This window comes from Nuphar pumila, chromosome 15 (assembly GCF_984573655.1).
Source record: "Nuphar pumila chromosome 15, dmNupPumi1.hap1.1, whole genome shotgun sequence".
Classification (NCBI taxonomy): Eukaryota; Viridiplantae; Streptophyta; class Magnoliopsida; order Nymphaeales; family Nymphaeaceae; genus Nuphar; species Nuphar pumila.
This window is the reverse complement of record NC_143263.1, coordinates 4,346,457-4,365,587: the sequence shown is the minus strand read 5'-3', so window position 1 is coordinate 4,365,587 and position 19,131 is coordinate 4,346,457. Positions and strand designations below refer to the sequence as shown.

Here is a 19,131-nt window from a genome sequence, read left to right as displayed (position 1 = left end):
TGGGGTACATTAAAAATGCCCTCTAAAATGTATCGGTAGTACAGATTTTTATGAGAGATGTGATGCCACAAGTGGGATGGAGTGTGATTTGACATGTGGGCCTCATATTGCAATAATTATCATAATTGCCACCACCTCTTAACAAATTTTTACCAGTTTGTGTGTATAGTTCAATATCCAAGAAAGCATGCTATTATCATTCTTGCATTTGTCCTTTATGTTCAAAGTGAGCCGTCTGACCTTTGGTTGAATACTCGTATTTATGCAAATTGGAGTTTGACAGATTGTCTTACTGTATGATTGTTGGAGACATTGTTTTGAACAATGGAACTTAGTTTTTACTCGAAGCTTCTTCAAGTCTATGACTTTATAAAACCGAATAGCAGGTACTTTTTATTATTATTGGTAAAGGAGTGGAGTGTTAGGTTTCTTTATCTTTATTATAATCCTCTTCATGTGGCCCATTTATTCTCAAGTGGTTAAAGTATCTTCTGCCCAAAGTGCCCGTGTCCACAAAAGCTCTTTTATGAACCAAGCTTTAGGTTCCAATCACAAGCTGACATGTTTTCCTTAAAAAAATGAGTGTTTTCTTTAATTTTTATAATATAAACAATATATATTATATATAATACATGTATATAACCTAATATATATTATATAGTATAAAATATATAATATATAATACATAAAAACAAGCTGAACTTATACTATATACTCGGCTCGATACCTAAACAGGTTGGCTCATGACTCGACTTGGCAAGCCCAATTTCAGAGCCAAGCCAAACAACAAGCTGCTCGTCTCCTTTCCCATCACTACCCGTGGCCCATGGAAAGAACAATTTACTATACGGCAAGAGAATCAAAATTTTAACCTAAAAGTTAATTGATTGTAAGCCCATATTTTGTAATATACCCACACCTAAGGGTAAGTAACCAACCAACTCCTTAACCGATCTCTTATATGCCACTAACCAATCACATGACAGCATTCCATGAACCCCACATCAAAAAAAAAATGCAGGCTCTACTCAAAATTCAGTCATGTAATTTGGGTGGGAGAGGCATATGAAAATGCACCATATTCCTGTGTTTCCATGAAAACCTTAAGAACGTGTTTGATTGCATGGACATAACTGCATAGAACTGGCATGTCTGGATACTGTTGACTGGGCGGAGAGGTGTTTTGGACAAATCAGTTTTTGTCTCAGGTGTTCCATTCTTCTTCTCCTTTTTTTTTTTTGTCTTAGGCGTCCCAGACACTGTTTCTCCGGAGGGAGAGGTGAAACACTATAAGACAGCTAAAAAGTATCCCGCTGAACACGTGAGACATCATGTTTGAGGTGTCCCACAGGTCTTTCGTTTGTGGCTGTGGAGAATGGACCGCAGCAATCCATGGACTCTGTTGTCCACTCCATCAAACACCCCTAGGTTTCAGCCAAGTGCACCATTAAGATGCATATGAAGTACCTATTGTACGAGTGATGGTAGGTGCTAAATAAAATGTGTCGAGTTTTTCAGGCTTTTTTTTGTTTTATTTTTAAATTCTGGCCGTACATACTTGACCTATGTACTTGATTTTATAGGGATCATCTCTTGAAGTGTTTGATTCGGACACATGGGTGAGTTTTTATAACGTTCAAAATATCAATAGTCCAAAATCTTTGTAAATTTTCGAGGGTCAAAATATCATTTTTTTCAAGAAAACACATGATCAGGTGCGGATTCTTAGTAAATCGACCATGCCCAATGCATTTATGGGGTCAAAACTGCAAAAATAACACTGGAAGAGAAGAAAAACCCATTTAGCACGTACCCATTTCTCCCTATTTTACTCTTGTTTTGAAAGAATGGTTTACCTTTATTTTATTATACCAGACCCGAAAAAATCTACGTTGTAGGTAACTCATGGTTAAACTATAATAACCTGAGTTAATTGGATTTGAGTCCCATATATATATATATATATATATATATATATATATATATATATATATATACCTTCAACATTTCACAATCCATTCTTCTCTTAAATTTATGTATGCCAACCCCAGCTTGACTGTGAACCACCAAGAAAAATTTCTGTTTAGGTGTCAAACTTTTGAGCCTAGTTTTAAAAACCTGCCTCAGTTTTCTGAATTTTTTTTAGACTTGCTGAAAACTGCAAATTGGAGACCTTAACCTTCAACATCTTGGAAACAGTGATTCCTTTGAGTTTTCTATATTGCCCTTCAAAGTTGGAAATTACTTACTTACCTTCATATAAAAAGGAAGGTTAAGTCTTTTAATCATTTTAGTCAATTTAACTGAGATTTAGCTCGAGTTAATAATCAATGCTCAGAGTAGGTCTTTGTTTGGTAGTTTTGAAAAACAGCAACCCATATCAGAAAATTTAGAAACATGTGGTCTTCTTTGAAATTAGGGGCAAAAGGTTGGACTTAAATGAAAATTTTCCAAAAAGAAGAAAAGGATGCTTTCCTGGTAAAGGTCATTGAACTCAGCTCATGTGTCCTGTTTCCCTATTAATGAACAATTTACAACAAAAGGATGTCATTCACTTGGGTCATGCTTATCTGTTTTAGTGCTTAGAGGGAGCATTGTGTTGAATCACTCATGCAAGAAAAGTAGGGTTGAAAATGGTTCGGATTTCGGATCAGAAATTATATTGAAAATTCAGCTTTGCTCCCATCCATGACAGCCAAAATTTGCAAAATCACCATCCCATATATTAACCATTTGCAACCCCGAAGGAAAGGGGCGAAAAAGTAGCACATGAATTTTGACCGAGTTCATGAATTTGGATATTTGCTTCATGTTCATGAACACAGACATTTCTTTGATGTTGACCTTGGAATAACTCCGAGGTCTATAAGGCTCTGTTTGGGATCCTTGAATTGGAATTAGTGTTGTGGTTTTCCCAAGTTCTCTCATGCACCCTGGTGTTTGGAAGCAGTGGCATTGCCAAAACACTCGATTGAGAATGGAGTTGGTAGTCCCAACACCAAATTTCTACACCATACAAAATGGCATTTTTGACAACTCCTTTCGCGACAGAACCATATTTTGACAACACATGTAAATGGTTTCCATCTCAATGCAAGGCTCCCAAACAGAGCCTAAATTAGAATTCATTAATGTTGAAAGTGATAATTCACAAACGAACTTAGCCGTGTAAGGGGGCAAAGGGATTGCATATGAACCAGATCATGGCAAATCTAACTTCCAATGCAATCCAAATACAAATCTGAATCCAAATCATATCCAATGAGGCAGGGTTGAACACAGTTCGGAAATACATTTGGGCAATATTAGACACGGTATAGCAAAAGTTTTTAAAAAAAATGTTTTTTATATGTAAAAAGTACAATCAAATTAGATTTTGAGTCGAATCTGAATTATATCCAATATAAATACTGATATAAATCAAGAAAATAATGAATAATTAAGTGAATCTGATTCTGATCCAAATCCATATACAGGTCATATTTGAAAGACCCACACACACATGGCATCAAGTGCACTCCTAATAAGGTGTTTCTTTTTTCTATTAACGATAAAAAAATTTGCTTCGCTCACCGAATTCATTTTCATAAAAATTCCAGGTCTTCATTGCCCTCTATAGGAAGTGCTGTCAACTTCGGCCCCACGGCAAAGAATGTGCATTTGTGGGTTTCGAACTCATGATGTCTGGTCAAACTTTCTAATGAGCTTGTTTAAGTGGCCTATTAGTCCATAGTATGTCACTTTTATTTTGATTGGCTACGGCCCCAAAGGGGTTTGGCATAGTGGGATGGGACCTAGGCCGCTAAGCAGGTGCTTTAGGTTCAAATCTCATGGGCTTCCCCCTTGCGCAAGCAGAAGCGTGGCTAGGTCTCTAATCCTAGGGTTGGTTTCTCTGTGTAAATAAAAAAAAAAAGTGATTGGTTATGAATAATCAAAACTGCACATGATTCACAACTAGTTTTGTGTGGGAACTTGTTGAGTGTCAACGCTAATATGCTGTTAAATTATGTATTTGAGATCTTTAAGAATTTTATTCCCAGTGGATAAGGGGGTTGTATTTTTTTAATTGTTCACAAATGATATAAAATGTTTATTTGTGAAATAATTGTCAAATCCATTCCAGCCATGTATGATCAGGCAACTCTCACGCTTCCAAACGCTGTCGGGGTTAAGTTAACTTTATATTTTATATAAAATATATGATATCTATATATTGTAATATTTTACCAATATATTATATAATATGCATTATATGATATTTTTTCTAATATATTTAATGTATAATTTTATTAATACATATATAACCATATTTGTATATATAAAATACATAATATTTATATTATATATAAATTATATTATATATGAATATATGCATGATTCACCCATGACTTCAGCACATGACAGGGTCGACTTTTGTAAAAAAAGAGTTCAACCTCTTTTTTGACCTGGGCGATCCGGGCCGACTCAACCAAGTCACTGGCTTGGCCCGGTGAGTTTTTTAAACTATGGTTTGTATAGGGGTTTGATTTAAGTTTTTAAGTATTTTATATTTTACATTAATGTTATCAACATTCAACTGACTCTCAAAATACTTGACTTTTTAAAATAAAATGATATTGTTAAGTCATAAAAATCAACTGATTGAAATGTTATCATTCTTTTACATATGTAAAAAGGCATTTAAAATCATTTTCTAGCAACACAAAAATATGCACAATCTTTAAATGTAAGTGTGTTTTCAAAACTGCTATAACTTTGGAAGGTGATTTAGTCATTTAAACCAGTTGAATGCGATGGAAACTGATATATATATATATATATATATATATATATATATATATATATATATATATATATATATATATATATAGAGAGAGAGAGAGAGAGAGAGAGAGAGAGAGAGAGAGAGAGAGAGAGATCCACTGGGAGCTATGTTAATGGTTATGAGTGGCGATGTTGTTGTTTACAAAGAATGGATATCAATGACACATCTCGTTAAGGTGATTTTTCAAAAAACACTCGATAAATTTTAAATGGCTTCTTAAAAGTATCTACTAATATATCTAGGAATATACATGTATTTAAGAGTTTAACTTTAAAAGCATAAAATAACACATAAAATATAAAGGGGAAGTACATGGGAGTATAGAAGTTAGAAAATGACAATATCACATTAATATTGTGGTGCATAAGTAATATCATAAAAATACCATATTTTTTTTATATTTTATCAGCTTTTGAAAAAACTACAATAAAATCACAAATTCAAAATATCGCCGATAATTCTGACTATATTGAATACAATGATTGTGGGGGTTAGGTAGGTTGGTCGCTGATGCGTGTGTTACTTATGATGCTTGCCACTACACAAATTAGAAGCAAAAGTGCAAATATATATCTTTTTGAGAATACAAACTGCAAATATATATCGTTGCAATCATTTGGAATTACACCGCCAGATAACGTTACTTTCCCTATTTGCGACCGCCCCACTCGAGATCTGGCCAAACCCCATGCTATTGGTTTCGGATCCAATTCATGTTGGATTTTACAAAACTAACTAATTTAACCAATTTAAGATCCACATGTTTTTTTTGGATCCTAACTAGATGTGGATCTGGTTAGCTGGTTACAAAATGCAACACCGTGATCCAACCCAGATCGACGACTAGCTACAAGAAATCTGTGAATTAGCGATGGTCGCAATCTGTCGCCAATCCGTCGTTGTAGATCTTAGTGATGGCTAACTTTCATCGCAAATTTTTAGTCGTTAATTAGCGACGAAACATATATGTCATTGCTTTTGTCGCTAAATTGCAACGAATTAGCGAATGCTATGATTCATCGCAAGGCCGTCGTTAATTTGCAGAGATTTGGGTTTGCGACAGATATGTATTTGTCGCTATTATAGCGACAAAATTACGACAGATTAAAATCCGTTGCACAACATTAGCCGATTCAGTTTTGCGACGGTTAAATATTTGCCCATGATTCATCGCTAAATTAGAGGTCAATACTAATTAGCGACGTATAAAATCCGTTGCTAATCCGTTGCAAAAAAAAAAAAAAATATTTAAAATATTAATATCAAGAAAAAATTCTCGTGATATAATTTATATATCCTCTGTATAAAAAACAAAGTACACATAAAAAATACATATACAAAGCAACTAAAATAATTTATCGATTCATTATAATCCTCGTCAAGTTCTAATTATTTATAAGTGAACATTTACAAATAGTTTCTTTTGAAACAACAAGAAGGTACAACAAATTCAACACATGAATCTAATCATCGCCAAGATTTTATGCGTTATCTTCTTCATTGTCCTGATTTGTTCCTTCAGCTCCTTTACGCTAATTATCTCCAGCATCCTACAAGAAAAAAGAACGATTAATATTGATAAACAAAATATAATAAAATAAATTATATGCAATGCACCTACGCTAAGGCAATCAAAGTAACATGAGTAAATTACACATATTCTAGCTAGCAATAAAGTGAAGAATATTAATAGAATTCAAATGTGTTCTAAGGCTCACAGAAAAAAAATCATAATGATTCAATCATATAAATATGTCTTATAAGGTTGTCAAAAAACTCTAATAGTGATTCAATCATGCATATATGTGTTCTAAGGTAGTGAAAAAAAAATCATAGTGATGGAATCATGCTTATATGTGCTCTAATGTAGTCAAAAACTTTAATAGTGGTGAAATCATGCATATATATGTTATAAGGCAGTGAAAAACTTTCATAGTGATGAAATCATGCTCATATGTGATGAAATCATGCATATACTAGCTTGAAATCTAATGATATAAAACAAATGACATGAAACTTTCATACCTGACAGGCACCTGCATACGAAGTTCTCCTATACTAAAAAAAATTGCATAACTCATTATGGACAACGTCGGAAATTGCTTCATGTAAATAGTCATGCATTGTGTCCTTAACAAGCTGGCGGACACCATCCCAAGAATTAGGCGGGTCAATCGAATGCTTGGAGTTGATGCTAGCGGGAGAACTCTAAGAGTCGTGACTGGAGGAGTCAACGACTGGTGAGGTGTTCATATTACTCTCAAACTCGAACACACGACCCTTTTTGGGTTCACCTGTTGCAGTCACCCATGTTGCAGGATCAAAAGGTGGATGCTTAGTGGAGTCTTCGTCATATCGCTCTATCATCTGTTGCTCGTATGACTCCTACAAAGTAATGATTATAGTGTGGATTATAATTAAGAATTGTAATATTTATAATAACTTGTATATAATAATATTTATTAATACAATAAATATATACCGTTGTCGTTCTTGCCTTCTCTGATATGAACTCTCCCATGGTCTTACGTTTATGTGTTTCAACAAACACATCCTTGTATGACACAATGCTTCCTTTTTCTGCTTCCTTCGAAGTTAAATGATAAAAAAATTATTTAACAGGTATGCAATAATACTTATAAATTTGACAATATATATATTGATGAGTTACCATTTTCTTTAGGTGGCTCTCAAAAGTTCTAGATTCACCTATGTGTAGATGGGCATCGGGCATCGTCGCTCGATTTTGTGCAACCTTCGCTGAGCGGTTTCAAAATTCATGCCTCGCCCACTTGTCGCACATTGTATCCCAAAAATCTGACATCGTAGTAAGAGAGTCATGGCCCTTCCACTGCAGTGGATCAGTTATCTCGTCAGATGCTTTTCTTGTTGCAGTCTTCATATTGTGCAGCATGTCTGCAAATCGACTCGCAACCACCTTCTAACACACCTTCCTCACATCCTGCTCCTTCATCATAGTCACGAAGTGATTCGAAGCCTACAAATAATTTCAGAAAGTTAGTAGACATGACTATAACAAAAAATTAAATATGAAATACATTAACTATAAGAAATAATTGTATACCATGAATGAATACCACAATCTATCCAACACCTCCTTCGGGTACTCTTTCCATTAAGCGACTGATCCTGATAGATATTAAATTAGTGACTGCCTAATCTCTCGTATTACTTCTTGTGGCTCGAACCTCGCGCTAAACATGAATTGGTACACATTAACTATCAATATACAATATTTATAAAATAATTATATGATAAGTAAAAATGAAATACTTACAATCGATTATCGATATATACTATTTGAATAAGTCATCATGTGTTAGACTGAGAAGACCCTGCATCCGGTGTTGTCTCGAGACGTGTATGAATAGCTGGTATATGTGGGTCATGTGTAGGAAAAACATCATCTATAGAAAAATGAATTAAAATTTTACATAATGTGTATTTAAATTAATCAAGTATACAATTAGTTAAATGATATACTTATCGAAGCAGCCCGTGAAGATAAAGTCTGAGACTGGCTACCATTGGGTGCTCGACCACTATGACCTCCACGAACCATATTCTAACAAATAAAAAATATCATGCAATACATTCAAACATTGCAATACCTTCAAATCATTGTAATACATTTCAATACATTCAAATCATTCATATCAAATATTGCAATATATTAAAACATAAGATATGACGTCACTTGCTAATCATGGATAACTTATCATTAATTTGCAATACAATTGGATCAGTTACACAACTCTATATCTACATGGATACATAATCAAATCGAAAATAACTTCATACAATACATTTAAATCATTCAAACATGTTACAATACATTCAAATCATAACTCTATACCTATCGAATATATATAATTGTTTCAAAATTCTTCACCATGAAGCGTCCAATTCAGATAACCACTGACAAAACCCTTCCTATATAGGTAATGTCTAATGACATGAGGTTCTACAAATTGATTGTTCTTACACATCGTGCAGGAGGCACATGATCTAAGCGGTGGGATCCACTGTACTGACACTTGTCGTTGCAAATTTAATAAAACCATCAACATCATTTATATATTTAAGTGACACCTCTTTATCAATTATCCTACGATACATCTATTCACGGTTTGCTATGTTGAAGAAAATATCAAATTTATCATGCATTTATGATAGATGTAATGATTTGATATACATCGCACACACACACACACACACACACACACACATATATATATATATATATATATATATATATATATATATATATATATATATATATATATATATATAATGTCATTCAATCACATTAACAATAATGCATGCATTGATAACTTAATATTTTCATGTGCAAAATCATTCATTTCAAGCATATTTGAAGCATTGATAACTCATCATTCATTTTCATATGCAAAATCATTTATAACATGATACATTTATTTGAAACATGTTTTCATAATACAATTTCACATGAAAGTCATAATCAAATTAAAAGTAACTTCATGCAAGCATGGATACAATAACATCAAACATTGCAATACATTCAAAACATTCATATCAAAATAATGTCAAACATGTACATGCAGCAAACACACTCCAATATCCCGCTAACTACTATCATGACTAGCATAAAATCTGAACTCAAAAAATAAGAACACTTCTATTTTCATACATTAAAACCATGCTCAGCATGATCTCCGAACTCCATCAAAGCAGTCCTAGATATCCACAACTAAGTGAGTGTATGAACAAAAAAGTGTTGCATCTAAGAAATTAAATAACATATGATATGCATGCATCACTTACTTACCACGAATATTTACCTGATTTGCATTGTTTTTGTCACTTACTCACCACGGGTCGCGAAGTACAAGCGGGATCCGTTACGGAAGCTGTAGGAGACACTGTGTTAAAATAAAGTTTGTTACTCGATGACAAGGGGGGTCGCGCCCCCTGTCGAAAATGAGCCCGAACCGGGAGACACAACCCTCTGCTGAAAGCAAGACAGGCAGGGGTGCTGCCCTTACCGGCAGTAAGGTCATGGCAAGGAGCGAAACCCCCTGTCGAAACATTCACAAGAGGCAGGGGTGAGAGTCCCCGAAGGGAAGCATCGAGAGGCAGGGGCTGAGCCCCCTATCGAGAATCAATCATGAGGCAAGGGAGTCTCTCCCCCTGTCGAGGCAAAAATTTTTGACAGAGGGTTCTGCCCCTGCCAGAAAAATAGACAAGGGGCAGGGGGCTTCGCCCCCTATCAAAATTATCGAAGACAGGGAGGGCGAAGTCACCCCCTGCCAGGGAAAACAAAAGGGCAGGGGGCTTCTCCCCCATGCCGATCATAACGAGGATAGGGGGCGGAGCCCCACTGCTGGAGAAGTCAAGAGGACAGGGAGCGAAGCCCCCTGTCGACATTCGAAAGGACAAGGGTGAAACCCCCTGTCCTGCCAGAGATCGGGGCAAGGGGAGGGACTGGCAGAGGCTGTCGGGCCTCTGTTGTCCCTCCGGCAACCTTAGGGGGAAGGGGGAGGCTCCAACAGAGGTTGGCGGCCCTCTGTCAGACCGCCGATGACCCTTATTTCACAGAGAAAAAAGCAAGAGGGAAAGGGGGAGAGTTACCTGCGGGAGGCGCCGATGAGAAGTCACTGGTAGGGTCGTCAGCTCACTGAAAAACGCAAAGGAGGAGCAACGAGAGAGAGAACGGGAGAGTGAACGAGAGAGGAGGTCGCCGAATAGGGCTCGCCAGAAAACATAGAGGGGGAGCAATGAGAGAGAGAACGAGAGAGGAGGTCGACGGGCGACGGGCGGGAGACAGATGAAACAGAATGGGAAAAAGGGTTCGCATTAGGGTTTTACGGGAGAAATTAGCGACGGATTAGTGACAGAATATTTTTTGTCTCTACTCCGTCGCTACTTGGCGGTAGAGTAGCGACAAAAAATTTCTGTCGATGATCCATCGCTAAAGTGTGAAAGAACTTTAGACAGGATTTTTTTGTTGCCAAATAGCGATGGAGTAGCGACGGAAGTTTTTCGTCGGTAATTACATAAATGTTAGCGAGCGATAGTTTTCTCTAGCTAATCTATCGCAAATTAACGATGAATTATTTTCGTCGCAAACGTCCGTCGCTAATTAAAGTTTTTCTTGTAGTAGCTGACCACATCCTTGTAGAGACAACTTGGATCTTTTACAGTGAAGTTGGTCCCATTCGGTTTGGAACTGGATCCAAGCTGTTGGTCAGAGTTGCAAGTTTCTACCCAAGTATCCGTAAGACCAGCATGGTCAACTTAATATAACTGGAGCATGTCCTAGTCTGGGGTCTAACATGACCCAATAACAGCCCGAATTCGATCCAATAGAACCTGGGTTCGTGCTTAATGTCATACGTCCGGCAGATAATCGGTTCTAACCTACAAGATACCAGTAATAGATGGACCCGGATTTATGAGCCGCATAAAGGATCTCATCAAAGAACTGGCTAAGATCCAGTACATTTACACGTGAAATATTTTAAGATGGAGTTTTTTCACCTCATAGTCACGTCCAGATCCGGATCCGGATCCAAACATAACTGCTAACAATGTCCATATTAACCAGTTAAAAAGCACCCCCAACAGTACGTTATGTAAGATATTTTTGCTTTAAGTTCCTTTAACAATTTGTTAGCATTGATTTTGCTTTCTTAAGGAGGTAAAATAAATTTTCTCCGTTATTTTCCCTTCCGTTATTTTGATAATTCAAGTTTTATGTTGGCGAACCACATCTGCTTGACTTTAGCCAAGACTTTTCCACGGGGGTGGTTCATGGGAAATTTCCAATGAGGGCTTCCAAAACCTTATATTTCCATATCGGACCTAGTAAGATCTGACCTGAACCAGCAACTATATGGGCCTGCACACATTTTCTGGATATGGTTTTATTCGATGGGCATGAATTAGGTTCAGAAGTGAATCCTTGTACATGGTTGGACGTCGGATCTGGATCCTGTTGAAATATCATGTTCTTTAGGATAGGGTTCAAATACACTCTAATCCAACTCAAACACGATGAATATTTTGGAACCCAATTCCCCTTTTACAGTAAAATTGGGATCGGTTCTCCTACAAATGGGCTGATCCTGGCAGGTCCGTTTCTCTGGATCCAGGATCCAAATTCTAACATCAGAAAGTCCAGGTCCAAAAGCATAAACCTACACACTCGTGAATAAAACCAACTATCCATGTGAAATCCGGATCCGACTACCAACACAGATTTTGATTGGACCTTCCACTACTTAGAAAAGGTACCAGATCCAGTGGTCAGACCCAACAAACCATGTCCTTTGCGACTTACCAACACTAAGCAGGATCTGATACATTCATACCTTCGATCCAAATCTGATAAATCCTCCTTATATGTGCATCTTAAAGTAAGATAGGAATAACTATTCGGATCAAGATCAGATTTAAATAATCGGACCTTTTTGGATCTGGGTTCAGATCTATGATTTCTAACCTTTCTGTTCTCTATTGTCTTATAGAATTTAGATCCACATTCAGCTTTCCTGCATCGAATCCAGTTCATAATATCCGACTCGCATTCGAAAATTTGGTTCCAGATTTATTGTGCTCCGAACCGTATCCGTTCCGTTATTGAAATGCTGATTTCGAAAAACGGAAAGGGTAAAAAGATCTTTTTCACATTTCTATTTTTCTTTATTTTATTTTTATTTGGAAATGACGGAATAATTGAGCCCTGGAAGGAATCTTTCGCGTTTATCTTTTTAATATTTCCTTTTTTTTTCTTTTCTTCTTCTTCTCTCTGGAGCCTCCGCCGTGATATCTCTACCTCGGAAGTCTTCGTAGCTCTCCTTCTCGAGGTATGCTACTCGTCCCCCTTCTTACTACTACTCATGATCTTGATTCTCTGTTTTCTTTCTTGATCGGGTTGAATTTGGTGTTTTCTGATGGATTTTGGCGGGTTTTTTACGATTCTCTTCAATATTCCAGCTCTTAATGGCCGATCGTACGAAAACTAAGGGTTTTGTGCGCTTTTCTTTGTTTTGAGTGGTTAAGGAGTTTTTCGTGTTTGATTTGCAGCGGGTTGGAATCTGAATCGTCCGGAACGGTGAAATCTAGAGTTTCGTCTCATTTTATTGGCGTTTTCTTTGTTTTTATTATGATTTTCAGTGACCTTTTCTTGAATTTTCGTTCCTTTGACTGCATGACGAATTTTACGGTGTTTTTGTGCATTTTTTCCTTGTTTTGAGTGGTCGATCGGAGTTGCGTTATTTTTCGAAGGATGACAGTAGAATTTGTGCGTTTTTGTCATCAGACTTTGAAATCTAGGGTTTGTTCGCCTTTTTGGCATTTTATTGGCGTTTTATGATTTTTTTTTGCTTTTATTCTGATTTTGACAACAATTTACCAGATTTTTAGCTGAGTTTTTCTTGATTTTTTGCTTCTTTGACTGCTTGACGAATTTTATGGTGTTTTTGTATTTTTTTTCCTTGTTTTGAGTGGTATATCGGAGTTGTCTTATTTTCCGAGGCGCCTGAGTAGAATCTGTGCGATTTTTGTCATGAAACTTCGAAATCTAGGGTCTCGTCGCCATTTTGGCATTTAATTGCCGTTTTATGATTTTTTTCTTTTTTTGCTTTTATCGGACTTTGACAGCAATTTACTGGAATTTTAGTGTCTTTTCTTGCATGATGTATACTTCGGTTTTTAAGTTAGTATTGTCCACTTTAACCATATAATTTGGTGATTGAGGTGATCAGTTTTAGATCGCTAATCTATGCCCCGGTCTTGTGTTTATGAGATAAGGCTTGTTGATGGTCATCATCACGGTGATGGCAATATGATGAAACTCTATAAGATATGGATTGTTTACTCCCCTTTTCTGTTAACTTTTAAGCGAATTCGCAGTTTTATTTGTGATGTGCGTAACGATCTTCACTCGAGTTTGGTTTCATCGGTAACGTCGGTGTTTTGATAAATCTTTAGGAGGCTTCTGTTGTACTCTGATTGTGAAGTTGGCGGAGATCATGTACTGTTTTCAAAACCCTAAAAGTTTAGGGTTTCCTTGCTTTTGTTCATTTTCTTTGGGCCCTATTTGCACGCATTCAAATTTTACTTTATTTCAGTTTTTGATAGTAGATTGCTTGTAGATTAAGGCTCCTCTCGTTATGTTTAATCGCTTAATTCAATGTGGTTACTGTTTATTTTTTCTCGAATTGTGTATGATGGCATTGTATTGACCCTTTCACTGTGGGAAAACGAGGTTCCTATTTCTGGTTTTGTTCTTTTGGCCAAACTTCTTCACTGGGGTTCTAATTTTCTTACAAAGTTTTTTAATCCTTCTTAATTTGTGCTTTCAATTATGGTTTCTGTCAAACCAGATTTCTTTTGGCAGCTCTGGATGAATAAGAGATTTTGGTGTGTTTGTTGGTTAATTTGTAGGTAGAGGTGCTAATTTCACCTTTTCTTGCTTTTGGATTTATTTTTTTCTTTCCCAATGAACTTTGTTTTTACAACTCATAAATAGTATTTGATGCATGCATTAGAATTTATCTGTTTGGTTGTAAGAAGTTTGTTAGGACTTTTCTTTTCTAAATTTGTTGGTTGAAATGATAAAACAGTATATTCCATTGTGGAGCGGAAAAAAAAATTGAGCTAATTCATACTTATTGCGATTGTGTTTCTTTTAGTAGCTGGTAAGTGGGACTGGATCAAAATAAGGGGTAGTTTTGATGTAAAATTTTGGTTTTGGTTGCCACACTGTGGTTACACTTTTTATATTCATCCAGGAGATTTAGAGGATTGGTAAAGGGGAATAATTTGTAGATCTTAAGAAATGTCTAGAAACGGAAGTACGCATTGGTGTTACCAATGCAAGACTATGGTGAATCTCTCTGGAAGGGACACAGTTTGTTCAAGATGCGGCGGTGGTTTCATTCAAGATCTTGACGAGGTGAATGGTAATGGTCTTTTTGATTTGCTTGGTCTTGATTATGATGATCGGCCAAATATTCGGCTGATGGAAGCTTTGTCAGATTTCCTTGGCTCGCGGCCAGGGAGGAGAAACCGTGAGGTTGATGTGAGAGTCGGATCTCAAGGTCAAGAACGACCTATAGGTTTTGGTTTGGGTCCTTTTCTGATATTCAGAGGGCAAATACCTGCGGAGATGATCAGCAATGGTGGGATGCAAGTAATTTTAGATGGGGATTCCGGGATTGGACTGAGGCGCATACCTGCCAACTTTGATGATTATGTTACGAATCAGGGTCTTGAGGAACTGATTGAACAGTTAACCGCAAATGATAGGCGTGGCCCTCCTCCAGCATCTCGTTCTGCCATTGATGCCATGCCCACCATCAAGATTGGTCAGAGATACCTGCGTGTAGATTCCCACTGCCCAGTCTGCAAAGAAAAATTTGAGATTGGTACCGAAGCTCGGGAAATGCCTTGCAAGCACGTCTACCACTCCGAATGCATCGTGCCATGGTTGGTTCAGCACAATTCTTGTCCAGTCTGTCGCTTTGAATTGCCCACACAGGGAACCAGTAGTTCCAATAGCAGCAGTCTCAGGAACTCATCTGCCAGCGACACAAACCGGAGGGAGAGCAATGTGAACTCTAATAACCCAGGGAGGCGTAATCCTTTTTCCTTCCTGTGGCCTTTCCGCTCGGGAAACTCGAGCTCTAATCGTGGCTCCGCCGGAAGTAGCTCTGCTGCCCACGAAGATAACATTCCAAGGAATTACAGTGGGTGGCCTTTTTCTGATTAACATTATAATCACATCATCCTGGAATGCTGCATCCAGTGACCCTCATGTAAAGACCTTTCCCTGTTACCTTCCTGGTAAAGACCTTTCTCTGTTACCTTTCTGTAGATAATGCTTTCTTCAACACTCTTTGTTGTGGATGAATATTTCTTTCTACTCAAAAGCAGCTCACTGTGGTCTATGTGGAAACAAATACACAGCTAGTTTTGTTTTGAATTGTCAGAATGGGGTGTTTACTTAGCAAAATATCTTTTGCGTTGGCTCTGTTATATGATTTGGTTCAGTTGCTTTCTCTCTGCTCCTGTACAGCCAATTTTTGCATGGCTTGGTGATCGTTCTTCAAATGAAGCACAAATGTCCTGTTTTGGTAATTTGAGCTCACATTGAACCATCCGGATTACCGGCTCCAGAATTTGACCTTATCTAATGTGGGTTCATCATCCAGTTATCTCTGTTTGGCCAGTTCGCCAGCTGATGCTGGTGGACCTGGTCGGCTACAGATGGCATCCAATGAACTGGCCATGAAGCATCCCAACCAGTGAGCCTTAACCAACTTTCACCAAACTGATCAAGTGAACCTGTCATTCGAGTTGGTTTAGGTGCCTGACCCTTTTGGTCTGGTCAGAGTCTGAGTTCAGGTTGCGCTGACCCCAAACACAAGCTGGGCTGGAGTGAGCCCGTTGAAATATTTTGACTGCACAGTGATGGTGTGGTTATCCATCGGGCCTGTCAAGCTGGTCCAAGCTGATATCCACCTGACACGTGTGGGGGTGCAAACGGATTGGGTTCAGTGCTGTGCCTTGATTTTCTCCCATGTGGATTTTAACATAAGATCTAAACGAATATTGGGTTTGAATTTGGACTTGTTTGTTCATGTCTTGTTTTGAAACAGATTTGGATTCGGATCAGCATTTTCTATTGAATGTGCTTTTGGTTTGAATCAATCTTATCCGTTCCCTTGTTTTTAACATCCAAGTGGGAAATGGTCGCATGACTAACTGTATTATGCTTAAAAAAGAGGCTACTGTTCTGGTAACTCCCAAGTACAAGTATGCTTGCTTTCTGTTTTGTCGTTATGATTCTGATCCACGTCCGGTCAGTCCATTGAATGAATGATTTGCCTTGTTTTGATCGATGGTTCACTGCCCCTACGGACAAATTCCAGCGGCAGCCTGCCGTCGAGAGCATCCTCCTCCTTAGGACCAGTAGTCTGTTGCCATTTCCAAAGCTACGTTCCAGGGATGATACAATCTGCTGTTGGTGGTGTTTCATCCTACATATTATTTTGAACTAAACATTATGCTGTGTTCTATGTTAGTAACCGAAACATCAACAATCATGCGAGCAAACAGCCACATTTTTTTCATCTTAAGTCAGCCCAACTTACACAGATGCATCCATCCATGTGATGAACTGCATCCAGCCGCCATGGTCGGACTGTTTGTATAATACATAAATGGATATTGGAAATGATGCATGAAGTAGGAACGATAGAGCGAATGCTAAAAATTAGAATGAAGCACTAAGCAAGGATACGTTTTGGAAGCGATTGTGAAGTGAAAAGGGAAACGTGTATCAAGCTATGAGAAACGAATATATATATATATATATATATATATATATATATATATATATATATATATAATAAAGACGAAGTGAGTCGAAAATAATAGGATTTGGGTGGGAACTGAAAGGAAAATTATTTAAAAAGTGAGTGTGAAGTGTGTTTCCTATAATACAGGAAATAAACTTCCCACTTCAAAAATACAGGGTTCCACAATTTCTTTTGGGGGACATTGATGCTCTATATGAATGTCATTTAGTGCATAATGAGTGGACGGCTGAGATTAAAAAAAAAATTATTGCGTGGATGAACGGTATCGAAGGGACTCCTGATGGTATTACCCTTAAAGGCACCCCTGGCCTCACTGCTATCAATTCAATTTTGCAGATCTCGGTATGAAAAAAAAACTGTGATCTGAAAAACATTGGCTGCATACCTTCTTTGTACAGGCAGAACGTTGGAGACTGGTGGATAAATTAATTAAATCTGATATTATTAGGTGTTTTGATTGAAATATCTAAAAATGCAAAAAATATATAAAATAATAGAAGTGTTCTTTTATCACATTAATATCGCAACAAACTCGCAATATTTTGAAAACTGCTGACATTTTTTAAAAACACTGATTTTTTTAGATAGTTACAGCCATAGTTGCATTGGTACTCAATGCACCCTAGCGTATCGCGTGTTATTCTTATCAGTATCAGAAACTAGTAAGAAGCTCAGTTATGAAACCATAAAAAGAAGTATCAAATGTTTAAGAAACTCGTCTCAATTACTTGAAAAACATGTACCAGAAACATGTTTCTATAACATTATAAATGAGTATCAAGTTGGTTTCTATTAGCAATTCTGCATAAAAAAAAACAAATTTCATTTTATAAAGACATTATTTTTATTAGGATTTTTTAATATTATAACTCATAAAAGAATTATTATACAACAATAATTAATTTACATATTCAGTTTAACTATTTTAATTTGTAGGAATCTTTGTAAAAATATACACATTGTATCAACTTTTTAGAAGCTCGTACCAGTTCTTTTGGAAACTGTATTAACATTTATTAGAAACCCGTATTACTATTTTTTGGAATCGTATCAATGTGTTTCAAATAAAAACATACCCTAAACTTTTTGAACCCTCACGCGTACTCGTTTCTGGCCAGCTTATGAAAATAATAGAATAAAAAATTTGGTATTTTAAAACTATCGCTGATGGGAACAGGCACAGCCTTAGCCTCTTGTAACAAGTGAACTAAAGAAAAAATGAAGTTAGTGAAAAAGCTATATGACTTATTTATGAGGGTGGGGTGTGTTACACTTGCACACGAAGGCTCTCAAAAGAAAAAAAAGATCTCCCTTTCATCAGGATCCAAACCCAACCATGGAGGCCACAATGGCAAGGGTGAGGTCTGAAACAGAGCCATTTCTCATGCACGCGACCATGGAGGCCACAATGACAATGGCAAAAGCTCCAAAACAGAGCCATTTAGCCTATCAGCGCAGCTTGGGAAAAAGATCCCAAACAGTCATTCTCTCTGTAAAACCCCCGAGGGAATCCGATCAAGTTTCTCTAGCCGGTCATTCCGACCAATGCATGTTCATCCGGGGGTCTGCAATGCTTCCTTCTTTTTTAACCAACACTGGATGTGTACGTAGTATGTTTGGTTTTCATAAATAGGAAAGGATTATCTTTCATAAATTTACCTGAAGCATGCAGCATTTTTCATGGAATGCAGATGCTTCAACTCGGAAGCAAAATTCCCAACTTCACAAAGATCACACTTTTCATAACTTGGAACAAGCTAACAGTCGAACCAAGAAAATTTGAAACCAACCATGAATATTAAAAATATACCCCTATGCAATTTTTGCCAAACAATCCAAAGCCTAACATGCGATGGCTGATTGAACCAGGAGATGAGGTTTAACTACTACAAATCATACGCAGGAGCACAGGTG

At 37.1% G+C, this 19,131-nt stretch overlaps 1 pseudogene across 2 annotated transcripts; it reads left to right on the top strand.

Annotated features, from left to right (window-relative positions):
- The first annotated feature begins 12,590 nt into the window (after positions 1 to 12,590).
- LOC149814198 (putative E3 ubiquitin-protein ligase RHC1A pseudogene) lies at positions 12,591 to 15,894 on the top strand (annotated as a pseudogene). Of its 2 annotated transcripts, none has more exons than XR_016427836.1 (2): positions 12,591 to 12,696; positions 14,626 to 15,894. The product of XR_016427836.1 is annotated as a putative E3 ubiquitin-protein ligase RHC1A pseudogene, transcript variant X1 (transcript). The 2 variants fall into 2 exon arrangements; XR_016427837.1 differs by having other exon boundaries at positions 12,595 to 12,696; positions 14,530 to 15,894.
- Positions 15,895 to 19,131: the final 3,237 nt, after the last annotated feature.